The sequence below is a fragment of the Leucoraja erinacea genome, chromosome 35 (genome assembly GCF_028641065.1).
Source record: "Leucoraja erinacea ecotype New England chromosome 35, Leri_hhj_1, whole genome shotgun sequence".
NCBI lineage: Eukaryota > Metazoa > Chordata > Chondrichthyes > Rajiformes > Rajidae > Leucoraja > Leucoraja erinaceus.
The window spans coordinates 4,147,759-4,170,258 of NC_073411.1; the positions used below are offsets into that span (position 1 = coordinate 4,147,759).

A 22,500-nucleotide genomic window follows, 5' to 3' on the forward strand; every position below is an offset into this window, starting at 1 on the left:
CAATTATGTGATAGGAGCAGCATTGGCCCACCGAGTCTACTCCACCATTCAATCATGGCTGATCTATCTTTCCCTCTCAACCCCGTTCTCCTGCCTTCTCCCCAATCTCCGCCCGACGACCTGGCCTCCACAGCCGTCTGTGGCAATGTATTCCACAGATTCACCACCCTCTGTGACAAATAAATTCCTCCTCATCTCCTTCCAAAAGAGATGTCCGTTTATGACCTCTAGTCCTAGACTTTCCCACTAGTGTTTCTTCTCCTCTCCACATCCACTCTATCCAGGCCTTTCACTATTCAATTTGTTTCAGTGAGGCCCACCCCTCATGCTTTTAAACTCCAGCGAGCACAGGCCCAGCGCCATCAAACGCTCATCAGATGCGGAAAAACTTTTCCACCCAGAGCGTTATGAATCTGTGGAATTCCCTGCCGCAGAGGCAGTGGAGGCCAATCCACTGGATGTATTCAAGGGAGAGCCTGCCCCTGTCCCACTTAGAAAACCTGAACGGAAACTTCTGGAGACTTTGCGCCCCACCCAAGGTTTGCATGCAGTTCCCAGAGGTTCCCGGAGGTTTTTGTCAGTCTCCCTACCTGCTTCCACTACCTGCAACCTCCGGGAACCGCACGGAAACCTAGGGTGGGGCTCAAAGTCTCCAGAGGTTTCCGTTCAGATTTCCTAAGTGGGACAGGGGCATTAGATTTAGCTCTTAGGGCTAACGGAATCAAGGGACATGGGGAGAAAGCAGGAACGGGGTACTGATTTTGGATGATCAGCCATGATCACATCGAATGGCGGTGCTGGCTCGAAGGGCCGAATGGCCTATTCCTGCTACTATTGTCTGTGTTTCCATCAATCACTCTGGCACCTCGCGTGGATTAACCCCTTACGTTCCATACTGGTGGGAAAACATTGCCATGGCTACCAATCTCCCACTGGGGTAGGTGACCCTCAGTAGAACTTACCCCAGTGAGAGTGAGCTGGGTGGGGGCATTGCAATGTGAGGGGGTAACATCTGGAGCACAGGAAATTACAGATGTGGATTTTCCCCACACGCCCCCCCCCCCCCCCCCCCCCTGCCCTACTACAAATGGCCACTGGCACTGCGACCAAATGTCCAGAGCAACAAATTAAGAGTCAAAGAGTCCTACAGCCCTTCATTCCAGACCGACCAACATGCCTCACCTACACTAGTCCCACCGTTAGACTTTAGAGATACAGTGCAGGAACAAGCCCAAAGCTGAGCTGCCAGGTGGGAACCTGTACAGTCAGCGCCTCCTCTCGAGGCGAGGGAGAACTGCAGGCAGAAGGCTGAGATCTCCCCACCAGGACTGAACTGCCGGCCAAGCCCCAGATCACCAGCGCCTCCACGCAAGGCGCTCTGACCGTGAGGGACAGCGCCCCCATGTGGCCCTGGACTTTCTTACCACTGTGTAGGGAATAAACCACTCGAGTTCACCCTAGTACGAGTATCGGTGTGGTCACTCCCCGACACCACATCCATCTTCTCCACAGATGCGGCCTGACTTGCTGAGTTACTCCAGCATCTTGTGTCTGTCTTTCCTTGGTTAAACCAGCATGAGTATTCCATGTTATAGCACCAATAATTCTACTGATCTCCAGTGGTAGTGTTGCTGCCTTACAGCACCAGAGACCCTGGTCCGATCCTGACTACGGCTGCTGCCTGTACGGACTTTGTATGTTCTCCCTGTGACCGCGTGGGGTTTCTCCGAGACCTCCGGTTCCCATCCGCCCTCCAAAGACGTAACCTCCAGGTTTGTAGGTTAATTGGCTTGGTGTGTTAAAAAAATGCAAATCGTCCCTAGCGTGTGTTGGATAGGGTTGATGTGCGGGGATCGCTGGTCGGTACAGACTCGGCTGGCCGAAGGGCCTGTTTCCGCTCTGTATCTCCAAACTAGACGAAAACCACTGTAACTTCAGAGGCTTTTTTTAAAGCTGTTATTTATTGGACAACGAATGAACACACAATCTCCATTGATTGATTGAAAGATGTTGCATATTGTAACAGGCCTTCAGTCTACCCTGTCCACAGTAGTTCTACGCTAACCCACCTTTGGTATCCACTCCCTACACTATAGGGTCAAACTATGGGGGCAAATTAACGTACAAACCCGCACGCCTTTGGGATGAAGGAGGAAACTGGAGGAGAGCCACGCAGTGACAGGCCGTGTACGTCCTACTCCGATGGATCTTCTGCTGGTGCTCGCAGGTATCACACCCGCCAAGCTTCGCAGAGAGTACTTCACCCACAGGCTGGTGTGCAAGGCCCCATCGGACACCAAACATCCTCTGCACCACCTCGCCCAGGACTCACAGCAACTGGGACCTCAACGCCTGTCATCTCGTCGCCACTTCTCCCGTCACGCAGCCACCCTCAAACGCAAGAAGAAGAAGAGGGAGCACGTGCAAACTCCACACAGACAGCGCCCAAGGTCAGGATTGAACCTGCGAGGCAGCAGCTCTATCATCTGCACCATTGTACTGCCCGACATTTAGATTTCGATTAAATACCTCCTTTAGATTCTTCTTACCGATCTCACACATTCCCAATTTAAACTCAATTTGCCAAAGTTTTGCCCATTCATCCAATCTATCTATATCCAAATACCTTCACCGCAACATGACCACTGACCTCATTTTTGTATCATCACTAAACGTGGACATCTAATACTCTGCTCCCTTCCCCAGCTCATTATTATAACAGTAAATAACTGAGGCCAAGAACAAATCTACTCATTCCATCCTTCCTTCACAAAAATGATCCCTTTATTTTGACTCTGCCTTCTATGTGAGAATCAGTTTTCAATCCATGTTTGTTCCAATATCATGAGCTCATGCACCAGCCTTTCATGTGACACTTCATCAAATACCTTCAGGGAACACAAACAATATATTAAACATGATTGTGTGTGTGTGTGTGTGTGTGTGTGTATGTGTGTGTGTGTGTGTGTGTGTGTGTGTGTGTGTGTGTGTGTATATGTATGTATATATGTGTATGTGTGTGTATATGTGTGTGTGTGTATATGTATATATGTGTGTGTGTATATATATGTGTGTGTATATATATGTATGTGTGTATATATATATGTATGTGTGTGTGTATATATATATGTGTGTGTATATATACATGTGTGTGTATATATATGTGTGTGTGTGTGTATATATGTGTGTGCGTGTGTATATATGTGTGTGTGTGTGTGTATATATATATGTGTGTGTGTGTATATATATATATGTGTGTGTGTGTGTATATATGTGTATGTGTGTGTAATTTTAGATTTTAGTTTAGTTTAGAGATACAGCATGGAAACAGGCCTTTCGGCCCTCCAAGACTGCCCCGACCAGCGATCTCCATACACTTACACCATCCTACACCCACCAGGGACAATATACAATTTTACCGAAGCCAATTAGCCTACAAACTTGTACGTCTTTGGAGTGTGGGAGGAAACTGAAGATCTCAGAGAAAACCCACATGGTCACGGGGAGAACGTACAAACTCCTTACAGACAGCACCCGTAGTCGGGATCGAACCTGGGTCCCTGGCGCTGTAAGGCAGCAACTCTACCGCTGCGCCACCGTGCCGTTGTATATATACACACATACACGCACATATATATTACACACACAGAGCAATGAATTCCACAGATTCACCACCCTCTGGCTAAAGAAATTCCTCCTCAACTCCATTCCAAACCCTCTTGAGTGGAGAGTAGGTGGGACAGGGGCATTAATGTAGAACGCAGCCCCTCACAGTGAGCAGCGGTGGCCCGAGGCTGGTGCCAGTGAGGGAGCAGTGAGAAGGGAGACTGTTCAAGCAGCCTGGCTCTGCCTTCCCGTAAACCCTCTCCGCCCCATCCCCTGACAACCGCGTCATTGCCACACGCAGCATAATCCACACGGATGTCACCTTGTGGACTTGTTTAATCCACTTTATATCCTTGTTTGCTCAGTGCAGTGAGGTGTGCTCTCACAGCTGGCCTGGTTACTGCTGTTTGCTGCCTGTCTGTCGCAGGTAGACTCGATGGGGCCCTGCAGTGCTGTTGAAGAATACAGCATGAAAACAGCACCTACACAGTGGGCCGAAGGGCCTGTTCTAGTGCTGTACTGTTCTAAGTTCCACAGTGAGGATGGAACTTAGTTCCAAGGAGGCCGTTTTAAGATCAATGTTTAAGAGCATTTTACTTTAGTTTAGAGACACAGCATTCAAGGAAACAGGCCCTTCGGCCCATCGAGTCCATGTCAACCATCCATCAGCCGTTCGTGTTATCCCACTTTCTCATCAACTCCCGACACACTAGGGGCAATTTACAGGTGCCAATTAACCTGCAAACCCCACACAGAGAGCACCCGAGGTCAGGATCGAACCGGGGTCTCTGGTGTTGCAAGGGAGTGGCTCTACCAGTTGCGCCACTGGGCCGCCCCGACCTTTTCACACAGAGAGTGGTGTGTGTACAGAGTGAGCTGTCAGAAGATGATGCAGAGGTGGGTACAAGTACAGTGTCCAGAGGTCACTTGGACTTTGTTGGCCTTTATAACAAGTATAGGAGCAAAGAGGTCCTTCTGCAGATGTACAGGGCCCTAGTGAGACCACACCTGGAGTATTGTGTGCAGTTTTGGTCCCCTAATTTGAGGAAGGACATTCTTCCTATTGAGGGAGTGCAGCGTAGGTTCACAAGGTTAATTCCCGGGATGGCGGGACTGTCATATGCTGATAGAATGGAGCGGCTGGGCTTGTACACTCTGGAGTTTAGAAGGATGAGAGGGAATCTTATTGAAACATACAAGATTATTAAGGGTTTGGACACGCTAGAGGCATGAAACATGTTCCCGATGTTGGGGGAGTCTAGAACCAGGGGCCACAGTTTCAGAATAAGGGGTAAGCCATTTAGAATGGAGACGAGGAAACACTTTTTCTCACAGAGAGTTGTGAGTCTGTGGAATTCTCTGCCTCAGAGGGCGGGAGGCCGGTTCTCTGGATACTTTCAAGAGAGAGCTAGATAGGGCTCTTAAAGATAGCGGAGTCAGGGGATATGGGGAGAAGGCAGGAATGGGGTACTGATTGGTGATGATCAGCCATGATCACATTGAATGGCGGTGCTGGCTCGAAGGGCCGAATGGCCTACTCCTGCACCTATTGTCTATTGGACAGGTTCGTGGGTAGAACAGGTATATGGGACTAGCTCAGATAGAACGTAAAACAATACTTCGAATAGTAGAGCAACAGGAAGAAGTATTTTGGCCCACTATGTTTGTGCTGAATATGATGTCAAGATGAACTATTCACCTCTGCATTGATTCATATCCCTCCATATATATGGGCCCATCTGAAAGGGTCTTAAACGTCACCATCACCCCTGATAGCGGGTTCCAGGCACCCACCTCTTTGTGTAATACCTTGCCCCACTTATCCCCTTTAGACTAAACATTTCAACTTAAAACTATGCCCTCTAGCTTTTGACATTACCACCCTGTACACTGTGGATGGATCGATTGTAATCATGTATTGTCTTTCCACTGACTGGTTAGCACACAACAAAAGCTTTTCACTGTACATCGGTGACAATAAACTAAACTCAGCTTACAACCCAGCGGTATGAATATTGATTTCTCCAAGTTCAAGTAACCCTTGCATCCCCCCCCCCTCTCTCCGTCCCTCCACCACCTTAGTCATCGTACTAGTTTCACTGTCGTCCTGCTGACTTTCACTGCTTGTATCACTCGTTATCATCTCTTCCACAGCCAACAATAGACCATTGTGGGCTCTGCCTTTTCCTGGTCATCGCTGCTGGCTTGTTCTTGTACACATCTTTCATTCATTTGTTCTTTGTACCCTTTCACACCTCTCGTTTCACTCTCCCCTGACTCTGTCTGAAGAAGAGTCTCGACCCGAAACGTCACTGGTCCATCTTCTCCACAGATGCTGCCTGTCCCACTGAGTTACTCCAGTTTTTTGTGTCTATCTTCAGTGTAAACCAGCATCTGCAGTTCCTTCCAGAATACTGAAAGGCTTGGATAGAGTGGATGTGGAGAGGATGTTTCCACTAGTGGGAGAGTCTAAGACTAGAGGTCACAGCCTCAGAATTAAAGGATGTTCTTTTCGGAAGGAGATGAGGAGGAATTTCTTTAGTCAGAGGGTGGTGAATCTGTGGAATTCTTTGCCATAGAAGGCTGTGGAGGCCACGTCAGTGGATATGTTTAAGGCAGAGATAGATAGATTCTTGATTAGTACGGGTGTCAGGGGTTATGGGGAGAAGGCAGGAGAATGGGGTTAGGAGGGAGAGATAGATCAGCCATTTTGTCTAGCCAAAGATGCTGCCACATCCGCTGAGTTTCTCCAGCATTCTTGTCTACCTTTGACTTTCCAGCATCTGCAGTTCCTTCTTGAACATTGAATCGTGGAGTAGACTTGATGGGCCGAACGGCCTAATTCTACTCCTATTCCTTATGACCTTCCTAAGCATTTAAACTAAACTAAACCATGTATTATTTCTGCCCCTTTCAGAGTTTATGTTAGTTTGGTTTAGAGACACAGCGCGGAAACAGGCCCTTTGGCCCACCGAGTCCGCGCCAACCAGCACACTAACATTATCCTACACACACACACACACACACACACACGAGGGACAATTTACAATAAAACCTAGCTAATTAATATACAAACCTGTACGTCTTTGGAGTGTGGGAGGAAACCGGAGATACAAGAGAAAACCTACGCAAGTCACGGGGCGAACGTACAAACTCCACACAGACAGCACCGGTGGTCAGGATCGAATCTACCGTTGTTCCACCAACACGTGTTTGTGCAGCTACTAACCCTATCAATGTGCTCTGCGTTACATGCAGAGGTCAGAGGGGGTGGGCAGTCTGAAGAAGGGTCTCGACCCGAAAAGTCACCCACTCCTTCTCTCCAGAGTTGCTGCCTGTCCCGCTGAGTTACTCCATCGTCGATCCTCGGCAGGTGTAGTTATGTACCCAGTGGAGGATTGAAGTCACAGCTTCCGGCCTCGATTGCCATCCTAGCTGGAACAATGGCTGGAGGAAGTCCAGTGGATAAAGAGCTTGCAAAGCTGCATTCAAAGCCGGTATAACCCCACCAAGAGTCATTCTTGTTCCAGCTACTCCCCCCCCCCCTTTCCCTCTCTACATTCACGCAACAACAGACAGCCTTCTTAACGTGTGTATCTCGGATTTCTCATTCCCGTAACTTTCCCCGTCAAAGTAGTCCCAAAACTATTGAGAGGTAAAGGATGTTTGTTGACAAGGGGAGCCGGGCAGTGCCGTGTGAGTCCGATGCTGGGTTACACAAACCACTAATAGAAAGCATTTTATCGGGATGGCATCACGGCACGGTTTGGGAACACCTCCACCCAAGACTGCCAGAAATCGCAGCGAATTGTGGACGCAGCCCAGACCATCACACAAACCAACCTCCATTCTATTGATAGACACAACGTGCTGGAGTAACTCAACAGCTCTGGAGAGAAGGAATGGGTGATGTTTCGGGTTGAGATCCTTCTTTTCGTCTACTCCCTTCTATTGACTCCATCTACACTTCACGCTGCCTCGGCAAGGACAGCAGCAGAATCAAGGATGTCGCATCCTGGCCACTCTCTCTTCTCCCCTCTCCCATCAGGCAAGAGTCAACGAACGCACACCTCCAAATTCGGGGACAGTTTCTTCCCAGCTGTTATTCGGCAACTGAACCATCCCACCACAACCAGAGAGCAGTGCCGAACTATCTCAAGTTCAAGTTCAAATGAGTTTATTGTCATGTGTCCCTGATAGGACAATGAAATTCTTGCTTTGCTTCAGCACAACAGAACATAGTAGGCATTTACTACAAAACAGATCAGTGTGTCCATATACCGTAATATAAATATATACACACATGAATAAATAAACTGATAAAGTGCAAATAGCAGATAATGGGCTATTAATGTTCAGAGTTTAGTCCGAGCCAGGTTTAATAGCCTGATGGCTGTGGGGAAGTAGCTGTTCCTGAACCTGGACGTTGCAGTCTTCAGGCTCCTGTACCTTCTACCTGAAGGTAGCAGGGAGATGAGTGTGTGGCCAGGATGGTGTGGGTCTTTGATGATACTGCCAGCCTTTTTGAGGCAGCGACTGCGATAAATCCCCTCGATGGAAGGAAGGTCAGAGCCGATGATACCTCATAGGTTGGACTTAGCTGGCTTAACCTTGCACTAAATTTTATTCCCTTATCCTGTGTCTGTACATTAGCACGATTGTAATCATGTATAGTCTTTCCGCTGACTTGGAGAGCGCGCAGCAAAAGCTTTTCACTGTACCTCGCTACACGTGACAATAAACTAAACTAGATTAAAGCCCTGTGGCAGGTCACAAGGTGCTTGGCACAGTCGCTATTCTGCTGCTCAGCTTGTGAATGCTCAGCGACGGGACAGTCACAGAGGCTGCAGCAGCGCTTGACGCTTTATACCCACCCGCCTTATAGACTCCGATCTCTTTAGAATTAAGAAGGATGAGAGGGAATCTTATAGAAACATGTAAAATTCTTCAGGGATTGGACAGGCTCGATGCAGGAAAAATGTTCCCCATGTTGGGGGAGTCCAGAACCAGGAGTCACACAGTAAGAATAAGGGGTAGGGCATTTAGGACTGAGATGAGGAAAAAGTTTTTCACCCAGAGAGTTGTGAATCTGTGGAATTCTCTGTCACAGAAGGCAGTGGAGGCCAATTCACTGGATCTATTCAAGAGTTAGATATAGCTCTAAGGGCAGACATGATCAAGGGATATGGGGAGAAACATAGAAAATAGGTGCAGGAGTAGGCCATTCGGCCCTTCGAGCCTGCACCGCCATTCAATATGATCATGGCTGATCATCCAACTCAGTATCCCGTACCTGCCTTCTCTCCATACCCCTGATCCCCTTAGCCACAAGGGCCACATCTAACTCCCTCTTAAATGTAGCCAATGAACTGGCCTCAACTACCCTCTGTGGCAGAGAGTTCCAGAGATTCACCACTCTGTGTGAAAAAAGTTCTTCTCATCTCGGTAGCAGGATCTGGGTTTGTATTGAATGGCTCGAAGGGCTGAATGGCCTACTCCTGCACCGATTTTCCATGTTTATACACACAGGAAGCTGGCACATCCTTGCCAATGGCAGTGCCTCCCTCTTTTAGTTTAGTTTAAAGATACAGTGTGGAAACAGGCCCTTCAGCCCACCAGCGATCCACACACACTATCCTACACACTAGGGACAATTTACAATTTTACCGAAGGCAATGAATTTTACATTTACATTTTACATGTATACCAAGCCAATTAAACTACAACCCTGTACGTCTTTGGTATGTGGGTGGCAACTGGAGCACCCGGAGAAAACCCACGAGGTCACGGGCCGAATGTGCAAACTCCACACAGACAGCACCTGTAGTCAGGATCGAACCCGGGTCCCTGGTGCTGTAAGGCAATAACTATACCGCTGTGCCACCGTGCCGGCCAATCACGGTATCGAGGACCACGGGCCAAGTGCTGGAGCCCTTGTACCAGGTACAGGAGCCTGAAAAAAACATCCAGGTTCAGGAGCAGTTTCTTCTCAACTGCCACCAGGCCAGTGAATGGTATGAACTCCAACTAAACTCTGAACTATGAGCTGCCTTGAAATGACACAAAGTCCTGGGGTAACTCAGCGGGTCAGGCAGCAACTCTGGAGAACATGGATATACAACGTTTCGGGTTGAGACCCTTCTTCACACCTGAAACGTCACTTATCCATGTTCTCTAGAGAAGCTGCCTGACTTGCTAAGTTACTCCAGCACTTTGTGACCTTTGCGTATTAACCAGCATCTGCAGTTCCTTGTTTCTATGAACTGTTTTGATTGCACTCGGTCCAAACAGCTGTTATGTTTTTTCACAATTTGGATTTTTTAAAATTATTTATTAAACCTCACTTTTATGTTTGTTATCTATTGAGTATGGCGTTTACAGACCTGTCGTGCTGCGGCAAGTAAGAATTTCATTGTTCCGTCTCAGTGCATATGGCAATAAAACACTCTTGACTTTTAGATTTTCCTGAAAGTGGGGTTAGCACAGATGGGTCAGCAGGGACACGATGGGCCGAATCGCCTGTTACCCCCCCACCCCTGCTGTATGGTGCTGTCTCAGACACTGAAGCAGCATTGTAAAGCCTATGCCCACTGTATCTTTGCACAAGAGGGCGGCACGGTGGCGCAGCGGTAGAGTTGCTGCCTCACAGGGCCGGAGACCCGGGTTCGATCCTGACTACGGCTGGAGTTTGTGCGTTCTCCCCGTGACCTGCGTGGGTTTTCTCCGGGATCTCCAGCTTCTTCCCACAGTCCAAAGACGGGCAGGTCTGTAGGTTAATTGGCTTTGGTAAAGATTGTAAATTGTCCCTAGTGTGTGCAGATGAGTGTGTGGGGGTCGCTGGCCAGCACGGACTGGGTGGGTCGAAGGGCCCTTTCCCTGCTGTATTCCTAAACCAAACTAGACTAAAACTAATAAGCTGAGGGAGATTTAAAGCACGTCAGTCTCTCCGAACCAGCAGCGAAACAGATCACGGCTGCTCCACTTACTAGTCAAAAGGATGAACATGTGTCTCCTCTTTGCCACCGTCTCCTTGGAAACGGCAGCGAGCGTGAGAGAGATCGGCGCCCTGCTGCCAAACACACACCTGATCAGGCAGCGGGTCGGGTAAACTAGCGAGCTCTGAGCTGACGAACGCAATCTCATGCCGTGACAGTGGGGCAATGAAGCTGCCAGACCTCACGCCCATCCCCGTCACAGACCCATCCAACTGTGTCGTTTAGTTCAGGGATTCGATGCGATAGAGCTTTATTTATCCCAGGAGGGAAATTGATCTGCCAACAGTCGTAAAACGCAAGATACATGAAACATGAAGTTAAAGTGACGAGTGGAAAGGATTGGAGATGCGCAAAGATTGGGGGGGAGTCAGTCTCAGTCTCAGTCTACCCCACGACAGAAGGGGAGGGAAGGGAGTTGTACAGTTTGATAGCCACAGGGAAGAAGAACCTCCTGTGGCGTTCTGTCCTGCATCTTGGTGGAACCAGTCTGTTGCTGAAGGTGCTCCTCGGGTTGACCAGTGTGTGTCACGGAGGGGGTGAGCTGTATTGTCCAGGATGCTCCGCAGTTTGAGGAGCCCCCTCCCCTCCAAGACCAACCTCCCGTGAATCCTTTAAGATCGGTACTTTATTTGCGATCAAACTGTGCAACTTTTCTCCAGAGATGTTGCCTGACCCGCTGAGTTACTCCAGCCTATTGTGTCTATCTTCGTTTTAAACCAGCACCAGCAGTTCCTTCCTGTACACGATTCAAATGGTGTTCCTTCCTGTACACGATAGACAACAGACAATAGGTGCAGGAGTAGGCCACTCGGCCCTTCGAGCCAGCACCGCCATCCAATGTGATCATGGCTGATCATCCCCAATCAGTACCCCGTCCCTGCCTTCTCCCCATATCCCCTGACTCCGCTATTTTTAAGAGCCCTATCTAGCTCTCTCTTGAAAGCATCCAGAGAACCTGCCTCCACCGCCCTCTGAGGCAGAGAATTCCACAGACTCACCACTCTCTGTGAGAAATAGTGTTTCCTCGTCTCCGTTCTAAATGGCTTACTCCTTATTCTTAAACAGTGGCCTCTGGTTCTGGACTCTCCCAACATCGGGAACACGTCTCCAAGGATGAACGAGAGCAATGGGAGACTTCAGCAACAGAGTGAAAGGCATGGGAATGTTGGCAGGGAGACAGGGGATTGGGAAAAGGCAGAGGGTTGCGGTGGAAGAGTTAGATCTGAACGTAACCAGGCCGTGGGCAGTATGGGTGGGGTAAATCATCAAACCCGCATTTATTAGATGTTTAGGAAGGAACTGCAGATGCTGGAAAAATCCAAGGTAGACAAAAATGCTGGAGAAACTCAGCGGGTGAGGCAGCATCTATGGAGCGAAGGAATAGGTGACGTTTGGGGCCTCGATCCAAAACATCACCTATTCCTTCATCCACACAATACGTTACAATACTGTTTATTGTCATTTGAACCTCAAATGAAGTTCAAACTAAATTTGGTTTCTGCAGTCATACAACAAAGAAGTAAACACACACCAACACAATTTACACAAGCATCCATCACGGTCAGTCTCCTCCTCACTGTGGTGGATGGCAAAGTCTTGTCTCTCCCCTGCTCTCCATTCTTCTCCCGATGTCAAAGCCCCGACAGGCGATGGTAAGTCCATCGTTGAGTTTCTCCAGCATTTTCATCTGAGACCCGAAACGTCACCTATTCCTTCGCTCCATAGATGCTGCCTCACCCGCTTGGAAACCTGCGTTTATATTTCCCTTCTCACTCACTGCAGCCTTCACTACAAATATTCTGAAACCAAAGAAGTCCATTTGGAACGTACAGTCCGTACTGTAGGAATGAACCCAGCTGCCAATATCAACACAGCCATGCCCCACACACACACACACACAGTAGGTAAATGGTTCAGTCAATAATGGTCACTCAGCCATCAACATTGATCATGACATACAGGCAGGAAGGGTCAGATTGCCACAGCGCAGGCAATAGGTCTTTTTGACCATGATGGCCTTTTAGTTTAGTTTGGAGATACAGTAGGGAAACAGGCCCTTCGGCCCACCAAGTCCAGGCCAACCATCGATCAATCTAGTTCTATGCCATCCTACTCGCTCATCCACTCCCTACACAGCGTCGGCGTTCCACCAGCCCGGCGTGAGGGCCTGAACATCGGGCCACCCGAGGCGGCAACTGCGGGTGCTCGGAAGGCCCCGACCACGGATGAACACGAAGGGGAGGCTGGCTGCACTATGGTGCCATCCTCACCTTGGTGCCATTTATGTTATGTTGTGTCGTGGACTTTCTGTGTTTGTGCTTTTTTTAAATTCAATTTCAATTTTATTTTTAATATGTTTTATTATTTATTTATTATTATTTTTATTTTTTAAATTTTTTTCTATGATACTGCCTGTAAGGGAAATTCATTTCGTTGTCTCAAATTGAGACAATGACAATAAATTTGAATACAATACACGTTAGGGGGCAATTTTACAGAGGGCCGATTAGCTTGCAAACCCTCACATCTAAGGGGCGCTGTGGTAGAGTTGCTGCCTTACAGTGCCAGTGACCCGGGTTTGATCCTGACTGGGGATGCTGTCTGTGCGGAGTTTGCACGTTCTCCCTGTGACCAAGTAGGTTTTCTCCTGGAGCTCCGGTCTCCTTGCACGTTCCGAAGATTTGTAGGTTAATTGGCCTCCTTAAAAATTGTAAATTGTTCCTGGTGCCTGTGGGACAGCGCTAGCGTGTGGGGTGATCGCTGGTCAGCACAGAGCGGGTGGGCCGAAGGGCCTGTTTCTGCATTCTATCTCCAAAGTCTAAATCTATGGGTTGAGGGAGGAAACTGCAGCACCCGGAAGGGCAGCGGGGAGGACGTGCAAACTCCGTGCAGACAGCACCCGAGGTCGGGATCGAAACTCTGAGACGTGTAAATGTTGTCAGCGAATCTATTTCCACCGCCCTCTCTGGCAGTGCGTTCCAGGTATTCACGGGAGGCGGCGACGGCAGCGGACGCTGGACAAGTGGCCATTTTCAAAATGGCGGCGGGTGGTGGAGAGGATCGGTGTCGCCATGACAACGGGCCTTTAAGGCCAAGATAAGAGCACACCCTTAAAAACATTGTTGGCGTCAGAAACCTGGCGACTCTTTGCGCACTGTCTCGCTGAAGTCTACTATTACACTACAATTGTTGCACTTTTGAACCTATCTATGATTGTTATCTATAGTATGATGTTACTAGATTCTGTGCAAAACAAAGAATTTCACTGTACCCAGGTACATGTGACAATAAAGTATTATTGAACATTCTGGTGTATCTTGGAGGGATATGGATGGTGTACAGGCAGATAAGAGTTGGTCTTGGCAACATTTCTGGCACAGACATTGTGTGCTGAAGGGCCTGTTCTACATTCCAAGTTCCACAGTGAAACTCCAGTTCAGAGAATTCCAAGCAGGTGGGTTAAAAGATCAATATTTCAGACCATTATAGTTTAGTTTTCTTTATCTGTGGACGGCGTGATTGTAATGTGCGGCCTTTTCTTTGACGGTAGACACAAAAAGCTGGAGTAACTCAGTGGGACGAGCAGCATCTAAGATTGTTAAGGGTTTGGACACGCTAGAGGCAGGAAACATGTTGGGGGAGTCCAGAACCAGTGGCCACACAGTTTAAGAATAAGGAGTAAGCCATTTAGAACGGAGACGAGGAAACACTTTTTCACACAGAGAGTGGTGAGTCTGCGGAATTCTCTGCCTCAGAGGGCGGTGGAGGCCGGTCCCCTGGATGCTTTCAAGAGAAAGCTAGATAGGGCTCTTAAAAATATATGGGAATATGGGGAGAAGGCAGGAACGGGGTACTCATTGGGGCATTCGATCCAATTTGTGATCCCAGCTACAAAGCCAGATGTGTACAGCAATTCGTTCTTCCCCCACATAATTAAAGCATGGAATAATCTCCACCCAACTATAATTACCCAACCAGATGCAACTAAATTTAAAGTAGCTCTTTCTTCCCAATAACCCTTTCTGGCTTAAGCCCTCCCTTCACCACCTCCAGTTCAAATTCCATTTGGAATATTTTGGAGGACCAAGAAACCAAGAACCAAGATCAGCAATGATCACATTGAATGGTGGTGCTGGCTCGAAGGGCCAAATGGCCTCCTCCTGCACCTATTGTCTATTGTCTATTGCATCTCTGGAGAGAAGGAATGGGTGACGTTTGGGGTGGAGACCCTTCTTGGGGCAGGTGGGTTGCTGTTCACCCGATGTACCCAGGGTTATAGCGTGTAGATGTCCAGATATGGGGAACTCCCACAGCCTGTGAACTTCACACCAAGTTTGTGTCCCAGTCCGTTTAACTAACAGTGGGCATACTGAGTGGAGCTTACCTAATGCTTCAGAGCTGTTCCACAATGCTGCATGGCCTATCTCCGCACCTCCGCGTCAGCCCTGGGAAATTTGTGCAGACCTGCAATGAGGATAAAGGTTTATTTAGTTTAGTGTTGGGATACAGCGCAGAGACTGGCCCTTCCACCCACCCAGACCACGCCGGCCAGCGATCCCCGCACACTAACACTACCACACACACACACACAGGACAATTTTACATTTATACATTATTAATACCACCAATTATTATTATACAGCCAATCAATCTACAAACCTGTACGTTTTTAGAGTGTGGGAGGAAACCGAAGATCTCAGAGAAATGCCACGCAGGTCACGGGGAGAACGTACAAACTCCATACCGACAGCTCACGTAGTCAGGATCGAACCTAGGAAGGAACTGCAAATGCCGGTCGGTTTACACCGAAGATAGACACAAAGTGCTGGAGTAAGTCAACGGGACAGGCAGCATCTCTGGAGAGAAGGAATGGGTGACGTTTCGGGTCGAGACCCTTCTTGTTGTGTTTTTGTGTCTATCTTCGGTTGAAACCAGCATCTCCAGTTCCTTCCTTCTCATGCCCTTGGATGTTCTTCCTATTACGCAGCTCCCTTCTCTCCTCTGTGGCTGGGCTTCCCTCCAGCACATAGCGATCAATAGTGAGCGGGGACGGACAGAGTGATGCTTGTTATTTTTATTCCATGAAACACAGGCTTAAACTCTCGTCTTTCAGGACTTTTATAGGTCAAATCGAGAAGCGAATGCTGAGAGGAAGAGATCACGACAACTAGCGTTTAACCCTGTGTAAGGATGTGCTCAACAGGCAGTCAGAACGAGTTAAAATCCAGCACATGCCACTGAGGTGTGCCGCAGGTTCGATCCCTGCTATTGCCGCTGTCTGTAAAGAATTTGTACGTTCCCCCTCCCGTGACCACGTGGGTTTTCTCCGAGATCTTCGGTTTCCTCCCACGCTCCAAAGATGTACAGGTTTGTAGGTTAATTGGCTTGGTGTAAATGTGAATTGTCCCGAGTGTGTGTAGCATAGTGTTAGTGTGTGGGGATCGCTGGTCGGGGCGGACTCGGTGGGCCGAAGGGCCTGTTTCCAAGCTGTATCTCTGAACTAAACAAAAGTAAATAAAACAGCTTTGTCGTGCTATGATATGATATGCCATTTATTGTCACTATACATGTACAATGAAATTAAAAGCTGCTCGTACTCAGTGCATACATATAATTTAGTACAAAAAACAAGGGTGTAAAAAAAACAAAAACAGAAGGGAGTGTATGTGGGGGGGGGGGGGGGGGGATAGGTGCACAATTCTGCGGCACTATATACATATATACAGATGGAAGTCCGGGTGTTGGGCGGTGTAGTCAGTGCATGTGTGAATTTGAATTAAGAATAGTTATAATTTTCGGAAAGCAACTATTCCTGAGTCTATTTGTCCTGGATTTGATGCACCTATAGCGCCTTCCAGAGGGCAGCAGGTCGAACAGTCCAAACGCAGGATGGGAGCTGTCTTTGATGATATTCTTTGCCCTGCTAAGGCAGCGGGAGGTGTAGATATCCATCAGGGAGGGGAGAGGGCAACCAATGATCCTCTGCGCTGTCCTAGTTACCCTCTGAAGCCTCTCCCTGTCTGCCATGGTGCAGCTGCCATACCATGCTGTAATGCAGTATGTCAGCAGGCTCTCGATGGACGAGCGGTAGAAGGTCAGCAGCAGGTTAGAGTCCAGGTTGTGCTTCCTGAGGACCCTCAGGAAGTGCAGCCGCTGCTGAGCCTTCTTGATGACCGCTGTCGTGTTGTCTGACCTCCAGGAGATATCAGCAGCGATATGGACGCCGAGAAACCGGACGGTGTTGACCCCCTCCACACACTCGCCGTTAATGTGTAGGGGGACTAAGTCGGTGCTGTGCCCCCTGAAGTCGACAATGAGCTCTTTTGTTTTCCTGGTGTTCAGAGCCAGATTGTTTTCTGAGCACCAGGTTGTCAACTTCAGGACTTCCTCTCTGTAGGCTGCCTCGTCTCCCTTCGAAATATGTCCGATGCAAAGTGATTCAAAGTGATGCAGAGTGATGCAAAGTCACAGGGAGCGCTGGAAACAGGCATAGAGGTGACTGCGCCCTTTATCCTGTATATGTGCACTGCTCAATTGTAATATGGGTGTATAGGGTGTATATGTAATATGGGTGTATAGGGTGTATATGTAATATGGGTGTCACAGGTGTATATGTGCACTGCTCGATTGGAATCATGTATCGGCCTTCCGCTGACATTTCCACGGCCATTAAACCAAACTAACTAATTTTAAAAATCAAGGGACGGACATTTAAAACTTGATTCAGTGTAGGAAAGCACTACAGATACTGATTTAATCCGAAGACAGACACAAATTGCTGGAGTAACTCAGTGGGACAGGCAGCATCTCTGGAGAGAAGGAATGGGTGACTTTTCAGGTCGAGATCCTTCTTCCATGTTTCGGGTCAAGCCCCTTCTTCTCGACCCGAAACGTCACCTATCCTTCTCTCCAGAGATGCTGCCTGTCTCGCTGAGTTACTCCAGCTTTTAGTGTCAATCTTCCATTTAAAACTGGATTGGCTAGGGATTTCTCAAGGCATAGATCCCGCCTTCTCCCCCCGAAAATTTGTCTATCTCTGCCATGAAAATATCCACTGACTTGGCCTCCACTGCCTTCTGTGGCAATGAGTTCCATAGATCTCCCTCTGACTAAAGAAGTTCCTCCTCACCTCCTTTCTAACAGAGCGCCCTTTAATTCTGAGGCTATGACCTCTGGTCCTAGACTCTCCCACCAGTGGAAACATCCTCTCCACATCTGTTATGTCTATGCCTTTCATTATTTGTAAGTTTCAATGAGGTCCCCCCCTCAACCTTCCAAACTCCAGCGAGTCGAGGCCCAGTGCTGTCAAACACTCACCATGTCGGTGGTGAAAGTCGCTGAATTCAAGGTGGTGAATCTGTGGAATTCATTGCCACCGAAGGCCATGGAGGCCAACTCAGTGGATATATTTAAGGCAGAGATGGATAGATTCTTGTTTAGTACAGGTTAGAGGCTATGGGGAGAAGGCAGGAGAATGGGGTTAGGAATGAGAAATAGATCAGCCATGATTGAATGACGGAGTAGCCTTAGAAACATAGAAATTTGGTGCAGGAGTAGGCCATTCGGCCCTTCGAGCCTGCACCGCCATTCAATATGATCACGGCTGTTCATCCAAAATCAGTACCCCATTTCTGCTTTCTCCCCATATCCCTTGATTCAGTTAGCCCTAAGAGCTATACCTATCTCTCTTGAAGTGGGCCGAATGGCCTAATTCTACATCTGTCATAGAGTGATACAGTGTGGAAACAGGCCCTTCGACCCAACTTGCCCACACCGGCCAACGTGTCCCAGCTATGTTAGTCCCACCTGCCTGCGTTTGGTCCATATCCCTCCAAACCTGTCCTATCCATGGACCTGTCAATCTCAACAATTGACCTTATGATCATATGCCAATCGTGTGTGGGGGTGGGGGACTATTCCAGACTGGGGGGGGGGGGGGGGGGGGGGGGGAGTTTATGAGGAACATCTACTTCCTATTTCCCTTTCTTCCCATCTCTCTAGACAATGGGGCACCTTCCCCTGGGACATCTGCATTGTGGCCTCCAACCAAGATCTCAGCCTCACCTTTGCAAGCTCATAAAAAGGTGTCAATTAGATGCAAACAGTTCCCTAATTGATATTAATGCCTCGACACTGCATAACCCATGAAGAGAGATGGTGGGAATTAGAAGCTATTCAGATCTCATTAACACGACATTTCAGGCAGAACTTCCCCTGCCATTGTCTCACCTTCAAAAGATGATGCAAAGATGCTGGAGTAACTCAGCGGGTCAGGCAGCATCCCTGGAGAACATGGAGAGGTGGATTCCATGTTCCAGGGGGAACCGGGATTCGGATCTGAAGAGGCCGGCCTGATCAGACACTGAAGAAGGGTTCAGACCTGCAACATCACCTATCCATAGATAGACACAAAAATCTGGAGAAACTCAGCAGGACAGGCAGCATCTCTGGAGAGAAGGAATTATCTCCAGAGATGTTTAAGAAAAAACTGCAGATGCTTTCATAGCAAAAGGATTTGAGTATAGGAGTAGGGAGGTTCTACTGCAGTTGTACAGGGTCTTGGTGAGACCACACCTGGAGTATTGCGTACAGGTTTGGTCTCCAAATCTGAGGAAGGACATTATTGCCATGGAGGGAGTGCAGAGAAGGTTCACCAGACTGATTCCTGGGATGTCAGGACTGTCTTATGAAGAAAGACTGGATAGACTTGGTTTATACTCTCTAGAATTTAGGAGATTGAGAGGGGATCTTATAGAAACTTACAAAATTCTTAAGGGGTTGGGACAGGCTAGATGCAGGAAGTTTGCTCCCGATGTTGGGGAAGTCCAGGACAAGGGGTCACAGCTTAAGGATAAGGGGGAAATCCTTTAAAACCGAGATGAGAAGAACTTTTTTCACACAGAGAGTGGTGAATCTCTGGAACTCTCTGCCACAGAGGGTAGTTGAGGCCAGTTCATTGGCTATATTTAAGAGGGAGTTAGATGTGGCCCTTGTGGCTAAGGGGATCAGAGGGTATGGAGAGAGAAGGTACGGGATACTGAGTTGGATGATCAGCCATGATCATATTGAATGGCGGTGCAGGCTCGAAGGGCCGAATGGCCTACTCCTGCACCTAATTTCTATGTTTCTATGTTTCTGTGCTGGAATAGTCGAAGTGGACAAACATGCTGAAGAAACTCAGCGGGTGAGGCAGCATCTTCACCCGCTGAGTTTCTCCAGCATTTTTGTCTACTTCTCTCCAGAGATGCTGCCTGCCCCGCTGAGTAACTCCAGCGTTTTGTGTCTAACTTTGGTTTAAACCATTAACTTGGCATAGTCATTGTGGGCTGAATGGCCTGTTCCTGTACTATCTTAATCGTACTGAATTAAGTCTTCCACACAGATACCGTGTGGTCTGCTGAGTTCCTCCAGCGTTTTGTGTTTTGCTCGGGATTGCAGCATCTCAAGATTCAAGATTCAAACTTTATTAAGTATAGAGACAACGAAATGCAGTCAGCATCTCACCCAGAAGTGAGGACACAGTATAATGGAACAGTCAAATATATATATATATGTATATACAGTAGCAGTTGTGCAAATTTCGGGGGGGGGGGGGGGGGGGGGGGGGGGGGGGGAGAGATCAGTCGCTGGGGGAAGGAGTGGCCGGGGGGGGGGCAATGACTGGCAATCACCAAAGTGCAGAGTTAAGTAGGGTAACAGCCACAGGGAAGAAACATAGAAACATAGCAAATAGGTGCAGGAGTAGGCCATTCGGCCCTTCGAGCCTGCACCGCCATTCAATATGATCATGGCTGATCATCCAACTCAGTATCCCATCCCTGCCTTCTCTCCATACCCCCTGATCCCTTTAGCCACAAGGGCCACATCTAACTCCCTCTTAAATATAGCCAATGAACTGTGGCCTCAACTACCCTCTGTGGCAGAGAGTTCCACAGATTCACCACTCTCTGTGTAAAAAATGATTTTCTCATCTCGGTCCTAAAAGACTTCCCCTCTTATCCTTAAACTGTGACCCCTAGTTCTGAACTTCCCCAACATCTGGAATAATCTTCCTGCATCTAGCCTGTCCAACCCCTTAAGAATTTTGTAAGTTTCTATAAGATCCCCCCTCAATCTTCTGAATTCCAGCGAGTACAAGCCAAAGCTGTTCCTGGACCTGCTGGTTCAGCAACGGAGAGACCTGTAGCACCTCCCGGATGGTAGGAGGGTAAACAGTCCATGGTTGGGGTGAGAGCAGTCCTTGGCGATGCTGAGCGCCCTCCGCAGACAACGCTTGCTTTGGACAGACTCAATGGAGGGGAGTGAGGAACCGGTGATGCGTTGGGCAATTTTCACCAGCCTCTGCAGTGCTTTCCGGTCGGAGACAGAGCAGTTGCCATACCATACTGTGATACAGTTGGTAAGGATGCTTTCGATGGTGCAGCGGTAGAAGTTCACCAGCCCCAACCAAAGGCCTACCAGATCTTTCTAAGTCTAATCAGTCTAAGTAGGGCATTGACCTGAAACATCGCCTATCCATGTCCTCCACAGGTCTGCCTGGCCCGCTGAGTTACTCCAGCATTTGGTATACCCATTGAGTCTTCAGTATAGCTCCACCTCAACAGTGAACTGTATTCGCCAATTGTTGCTATGGACTCTACTCAATGCAATCTCCCACGTATCTTCCAACGATTACGGCTTATGCCAAGATTTGCTCTGCTTTCTTTAGACAATAGACAATAGATATTCGGCCCATCGAGCCAGCACCGCCATTCAATGGGATCATGGCTGATCATCCCCAATCAGTACCCCGTTCCTGCCTTCTCCCCATATCCCCTGACTCCGCTATTTTTAAGAGCCCTATCTAGTTCTCTCTTGAAAGCATCCAGAGAACCGGCCTCCACCGCCCTCTGAGGCAGAGAATTCCACACTCACAACTCTCTGTGAGAAAAAGTGTTTCCTCGTCTCCGTTCTAAATGGCTTACTCCTTATTCTTAAACTGTGGCCCCTGGTTCTGGACTCCCCCAACATCGGGAACATGTTTCCTGCCTCTAGCGTGTCCAAATCCTTAATAATCTTATATGTTTCAATAAGATCCCTCTCATCCTTCTAAATTCCAGGGTATACAAGCCCAGCCGCTCCATTCTATCAGCATATGACAGTCCCGCCATCCCGGGAATTAACCTTGTAAACCTACGCTGCACTCCCTCAATAGCAAGAATGTCCTTCCTCAAATTAGGGGACCAAGACTGCACACAATACTCCAGGTGTGGTCTCACTAGGGCTCTGTACAACTGCAGAGATACAGCGTGGAAACAGGCTCTTCGGACCACCGAGTCCGTGCCAACCAGCGATCCCCGCAGGCCAGCACTATCCAACACACACTAGGGACAATTTACACTTACACAAAGCTAATTAACGGACAAACCTGGACGTCTTTGGAGTGTGGATGGAAACCAAAGATCTCGGAGAAAACCAACGCCGGTCACGGGGAGAACGTACAAACTCCGTACAGATGGCACCTGTAGTCAGGATCGAACCCGGGTCTCTGGCGCTGTAAATGCTGTACAGCAGCGACTCTAGCGCCACTTGGCTTATGCCATGATGTGCTCTGCTTTCTTTAGACTTTAGAGATACAGCGCGGAAACAGGCCATTCGGCCCACCTAGTCCACGCCGACCAGCGATCACCCATATACTAACACTATCCAACACACAACGGTCAATTTACAATTTACAGAAGCCAATTAACCTACAAACCTGTGCATCTTTGGAGTGTGGGAGGAAACCGGGGCACCCGGAGGAAACCCACACGGTCACAGCACCTGTAGTCGGGATTGAACCCAAGTCTTTGGCCCTGTGAGGCAGCAACTGCGCCACCGTGCCACCCTAAGTGGGTTACGCCAAGATTTGCCGTGTAAT

At 48.5% G+C, this 22,500-nt stretch overlaps 1 protein-coding gene across 7 annotated transcripts in view; it reads right to left on the minus strand.

Moving 5' to 3' along the window:
• LOC129713207 (fibroblast growth factor receptor 1-like) overlaps positions 1 to 22,500 on the minus strand; it is a 156,063-nt gene that overhangs the window by 115,523 nt on the left and 18,040 nt on the right. For 5 of the 7 annotated variants that reach the window (XM_055662120.1, XM_055662126.1, XM_055662125.1 and 2 more), the window contains exon 2: positions 14,986 to 15,065. The exons of the other annotated variants lie outside the window; for them this stretch is intronic. The gene's annotated coding sequence lies outside the window, so the exon portion shown is untranslated. The remainder of the gene's footprint in view (positions 1 to 14,985; positions 15,066 to 22,500) is intronic. 7 annotated transcript variants of the gene reach the window in all.